Source organism: Clupea harengus, chromosome 1, assembly GCF_900700415.2.
Source record: "Clupea harengus chromosome 1, Ch_v2.0.2, whole genome shotgun sequence".
Classification (NCBI taxonomy): Eukaryota; Metazoa; Chordata; class Actinopteri; order Clupeiformes; family Clupeidae; genus Clupea; species Clupea harengus.
This window is the reverse complement of record NC_045152.1, coordinates 5,057,304-5,063,303: the sequence shown is the minus strand read 5'-3', so window position 1 is coordinate 5,063,303 and position 6,000 is coordinate 5,057,304. Positions and strand designations below refer to the sequence as shown.

General features: G+C 41.5%; 1 non-coding gene across 1 annotated transcript; it reads right to left on the bottom strand.

Annotated features, from left to right (window-relative positions):
• Positions 1-3,800: 3,800 nt before the first annotated feature.
• Positions 3,801-3,872, bottom strand: trnat-cgu. The gene has a single exon. It is a non-coding gene; the product is annotated as a tRNA-Thr (tRNA).
• Between the last annotated feature and the right edge of the window lie 2,128 nt (positions 3,873-6,000).

Below are 6,000 nucleotides of genomic sequence, written 5' to 3'. Positions count from 1 at the left end.
CATGCTGTTACCCATCAAGCAACTCAAAAGTTTAAATTAAGACGAGAAAGAGAGGGGAATTTCTCTCGCTCCCTCCTCCAAAAAGGCATGCCAGCCGTTTATAAATTACTCTTATAAAGAAGGGGGGAATGGAGAGTGGGGGCTGCTTGCCTGCCTGCCTGCCTGCCTGCCTGCCTGTGTGTTTTCGGGAGAGGTGAACGAGTTCAGCATATTCCTGTTTCCAGTGAAGGTACTCCTGGGTTGTCTCACTCTCTCGGGCTGCAGCGAAGGGGACTTCAGAATGAGCTTGCAAATCACTCAACCAGCCTCAGACCATTGCCAGCAATTACTGACAGTGTGTGAGAGAACTGACCAGAATGTTTGAAAGGCTAATCGATCAATGCCACTCGGTCTACTGGGAGGGCCCATGGAGACCACAGAGGTGCATGAGAGCCATGCCAATCATTCACCTTTACAGATTTCTCACTGCCACATCTAGAGTGGGTGGCAAGCTACTGTAGAAGGTGCCACCGCATTCAGTAACTCAGTTACTCAGTTAATGAGCCTGACTGGACGATGTTGAATGTTGTTGAGAAACTCTTGGCAGGCAAACCCAAGCGCTGTTTTATCTCACAGCTCAGTGATAGGACCCCTGGTCTCCATCCCAGAAGCTCATCATCCAACAGGCTCGTCCAAGCTATGCTACTCCTAACCGATCCTCTGACTTGTTTGAGCCTGCAAATGGCACATATTGACAGTCCTAAAAAGGTGTTTTGTTACCTTTTCAATCAGAAAAGGGGGAAGACTCTTACTGTCCTGCAAGATAACTTACTTGTGCCTTTTTCTATGAACATTACAGACAGCTTTAATACATGTTTTAGTTTAATGTACTGCTTAATGCCAGTTGTGATTTGGTTCATACATATTACCTCCAACGATAAATGCCCATATTGACTATGTTGTACTGCTCCCACTTACCAGTGTACTCAGCTTAGTTCTTCTAACACAACAAGACCAAAATGAAACAAAAACATTAGTCACTAAAAGCGGTGGGACAATTGACCTGTCTTCTATTCTTAGAGCTGTTAAAATGTGTAAAGTTAATTTCCATGAATTGTTTTCTCTTAAAGTTGTGTGAAAGAAAGCAAAAAAAATAGCTAACATTTCAGATGACCACAGATGACAGCATTAAGAATAAAAGTAGGTCCATGTCTAAAAAATGTGATCACTGGAAATACGTCACAGAGAAAGAAGATCTCATGAACCAGAGACTGGGACTTTGTAGGCCAGTTGAGAGATGTTGAACAACTCACCTTGCCCGCAAAGACCCAACTCCTGATTCACTGCACCGACATCATTCAGTTTTAACTGAGAAACGTACCCTTCCCACAGCAGCTCAATAATCATTCAAACGTCTGTTTGTAATGGGAGTCACCTACATATGGGAACATCTTATTCTCTAATTTCAGCAGTCATTTTTGGCTGCACAGCCATGCCCTTCAGTCTTAAGCTTTCACATCATGTGCCATTCATGATTTAATTCTAGGCAACCCTACTCATGTTTCCATATTCTTTTATTCATTTCTAATAGACTTCACCGTGACCTCTGACTCACTAAAATGCCCACTTGAAGTAACATGCGAGCCAGTCTGTGTGATGACTTAAGGGTTTCAAGTCGTAAACTTAAAATGTGTTTACCTTTCCCGATCTCCAGTATGCAGTGTAGGCACAACACAAAGTGATATCACCGAAGTTGATCGACGTCCAATTCAATATAATAACAACCTGACTCCCAGTACACGAAACTGCGATGGCTATAAATCCCACGATGGCAATTGTTTCCGAGGGAATATACCCACATACTTCATCAGTAGCCTGTGCTTCAAATCGCTTTTACAAAATAATAATATAAAAAACAATACGATGACATAGCCTAAAACAAGCGTTGGAGAGCTCCCAAACTTTTCTGTATCAGCCATTTCATGAGATTCGACAACTCGAGAATATTACTGATGTTAGAGGCTCCTCACGGTGCTCTGCCCCCGCCAGTGTGAGTGAAGTGAGTAACCGTGTCTTACAGCAGGAGACAACATTGATCTCATGTTTGGGTGTTCAGCAATGGGGCAGGCAAGTCGACACTCCCTAAAAAGGACAGCGTAGGCTACGAAATTGTGTGTGTTATGGTCGACACACCTCTTTCTCGCTCATGCCCCCCACCCCCCAAACACACAAACACACGCACGCACACTTCATCCATTTTTATGAGAAACATACAGTTTGAGCCATTTGTACACCCTTATATGCTGCTGTATGTTGAATATCAATATTAGGATATATTTTATACCTAACGCCAACTCGCCTACCTATGGGCAACTGAACTTTGGAGCTGATCTGGTGTGGCACAGTAGGTAGAGAAGTCGTTTAGCGATCACAAGGTTGCTAGTTCGATTCCCTGTCGAAGTGTCCTTGAGCAAGACACTGAACCCCTAATTGCTCCTGATGTGCAATGTGCCATCAGTGTAAATGTAAAATGTGTATACATTGTAAGTCGCACATATGTAAGTCGCTTTGGGTAAAAGCGTCTGCTAAATGACTAAATGTAAATGTAATGGATCCCACGTGGAGGCTGCAGGCCTAAATTAGTGACAATACTAGCTCTGGCTCTCTTTTGGGGAAATGATCGACCTTTAGGAGAAATCTCTCTGTGTGGCAAAAAGAACAGAACAATCCTGTCCGTCCCTGACCGAGACGGACGGTTCACTTGGTCCCCGGGCGCTGAGAAGCTGCCCACTGCTCCTGGAGGAGTGTGTCCTGGTCGCCTCCATATATATATAACACGTGTGTGTTGCTGTGAGTTGTGCGTGCAATAAAAAACTGACTGCAGTCAGCCTTGTTTGTTTGTTTGTTTGTATAGGAGAAAAGTTTATGTGCAGTGCAGCAGAGTTATTTAAGCATGTGCCTTGGAGCCTATAGCCAAGGTAGACTACACATTTTTGTGGTGACAGTTATCAACATCAGCCGCGCAATTGGACATTTGTTTGTTTAGTGCGACATCTTGTGGTCATCACTAGCATTTGCGAACCGACAGTAGTCGTGAAATGTCAAATATATTTTGTGACATGTGTGCGCTTTGCCCATGCTTGTTTAAGACACATGGCAAGTTAAATAATCATTTGTCTTCTCTGATTCAGTGTAGGCCAATATAGTCCAGGGCTGCTTAACAAAAAATGTGCCTAAATGTGTTTGCTGGGGCAGCGCATATCACGCCACCTGCATGTACAATTTTTAAAGGGTCCAGGCATTGAGAGTTTTTGTTGCACTCTCTGATTGGATGACAAGAAATATGTATGCGATGTAAGTTTTTTTTGCTTTCTTCCTGTGGCTGCGGTCATCTAGCTGGTTTGAATAGGCTAATCCCTATCATGATACACTGCTTCTCAAAAAAGATTTGTCACGTGCCTTGCTAAACCGTGGAAAGCTGTCAAATATTATCAACTGATCAATTATGCCTGTAGAGTGGATGTTTGCCATATGGTGTCATTGTCAAGTTGCCTTGGAAATATATATTTTCCTCCTTGACGTGTATCCTAGGCCACTTCTTCCCTTAGCTCTCTTACTTGCACAGGTTTAGGATACACCTTTGCCGCACTATTTCATATCGACATAGCAGTCAGATAGACAGCACAACATAACCCTTTGAATTATTTTGATCGTAGATTACTTCACTGCAAACGTCTCTAGGATGGCTGTACTCGTGTCACCAGTTTGATGATATTCTTCAAAGATGTTCAAAGTTCAAAAGTGATTGGATTAACTCACAAAGGCACGGACGGGGTTCGAACCCGCGATCTTCGGTTTACGAGACCGACGCCTTACCACTTGGCCACCGCGCCAGACAGCACTAGCCGAAACAAGAACAGTAGACATTTAAGGATTGGGTTTTTAATATAAAACGGATTAGGGGTCTTGATCAAGTTTTTTGTTTAACACAATCGATATGAGCTATCAGTAGACACACGAATGAATCCCGTCACTAAGCCTAGGCTACTTGGCGAATGAATAACTTAGTTCTTCCTACGCTTCCATGGTCCAAACGGCCGTGGCCACAGCCAAGATATATCGAGAACTGTCGAGGAGCTGCCGATTTGGAACTGGAGGATTTTCTTATCCGATAAAGAAACATACACGGGCAGATACTGGCTGCAAATAGTTTTTCGTGTAGCGAATAGACTGCTTTAGTTATTCGTCCAGCAGGAATTTAACAGAAATATTAACGTCAGTTTAGACCTACAGACATAGCCTACAGTCTAGCCTACGGCGTTTTAAAATGTCCTCTCCCTCTTCTCCTGTAATTTGTGGAAAGGCGTGAAGGAGTGGGGTCAAGACGATTCCAAGTGGCTAACTTTCAGAGTTTAACGTTACCTGTTCGAAAGTTTTCCACGCCACACTTTCCTGTCTGGCAGTGAAAAGGGATTGCCTAATGATATAAAAAAAATGGGCCAATATTTAATTACATTATGCGGGACAATTTGGCAGAAGTTGTCTTCCTCAATGGAATGTTTGACAGCGTAATGAGATTTTCAAACTGTCTTTATTATTACATTTTAATAGATGAATAGGCTACTTTGCCTTTCCTACTTATGGGGTGCCGTTTTTAAAATGTTGCACATTCAGTAATCATTTAGCATTGTCAGTGAAAAGAAAAAGCACTAAAATATTCAGCTGTCCCTTTTTCAAACATTTAGAGAGAAATTCATGTAAATTCATGCAATAACCTGTCTAAGAGTAATGTTTTGCAGTAATGCAAAATTGTCAAATAATAACAATAATGATCAATCTAAATCTAAATGTAGATGCTAAATGTTTAATGTTAAATGTTCAAATCAGTCTTGAAAACGGAATATTACAATACATAAGGTAATTGGCTATGTTGGCAATGACAGTACGAGCGTTCTGATTGGCTAATGCATATCATACCACCTGCGTATTGCCCTCCTCACTGGTCAATACGGATCCGTATTGCCCTCTGACGAAAATTGAAAAATGAGCGAAAGCGATCAGTTTGAATTTTACTATCCAGATGAAAATGAAAACATCTACAGCCATGAGGAAATTCAGAAGAAGCGAAGATTTGTTATTGAAAGTGATGATGAAGACTAGAAGTTTGAATCACTTGTGTTGTTACTTTAAATTAAAGCCATTTTAGCTGAGCCGTGTTGTCCGTTTTCTATTGATCATTGTAACTTGAAGTTAGCAAGTAATTGGTTGCCACCCAACACGTGAAACACAGTGTGTCATGAGAAGACTGAGAGCTCATCAAAACAACATGTTTTCTATTTACCATTTCTTTTCATTTACAAAATGAAAGGAGCGAAAAATGCCAGATAAAAAACAACTTACTAACTTCGACCATTCGGTCATGCCGGGAAATATCAAACTTCGGCTTTGGCGTATCAATATATATATGTTAAAGCCTCAGTTTGATATTTTCCGGCCTGACCTCACTCTCGGTTAGTAAGTAGTTAGTATTGTAATATTCCGTTTTTAAGTCCCACTTGAACATTTAACATTTACATTTAGCATTTAACATTTATATTTAGCATTTAACATATACATTTAGATTCTGTCTATTGAAGCCTACACAACAGAATGTGTGAAGCATCTGCTTCTGCCACTGTTCCATATCAGTTCGTTGCAAAGCACATATTAGAAAAATATCTTGCTTCCAGCTTCAGGCACAACATCCTGTCCTAGTATTCCGAGCAACATGCAATGCATAAAGCCTCTAGATCTCCATCAGAGATACTTAATGACACAGTGGACCTTGTCAGTAGTATTATTGTCAGTGATATAACGAAGCCCATCTCTCTGTCACCGATACTGGAGAATAATGAAGACCAGCTGCCTTCTCTTGATACTGAGCATCTCTCCTTCAGTCAAAGTTTAAGTTCTGCTGTTCTTGAACAGCTTTGAAAGAGCCAGGATGATGTCTCGATTACCCCCTTCCCATCTCTACATCCA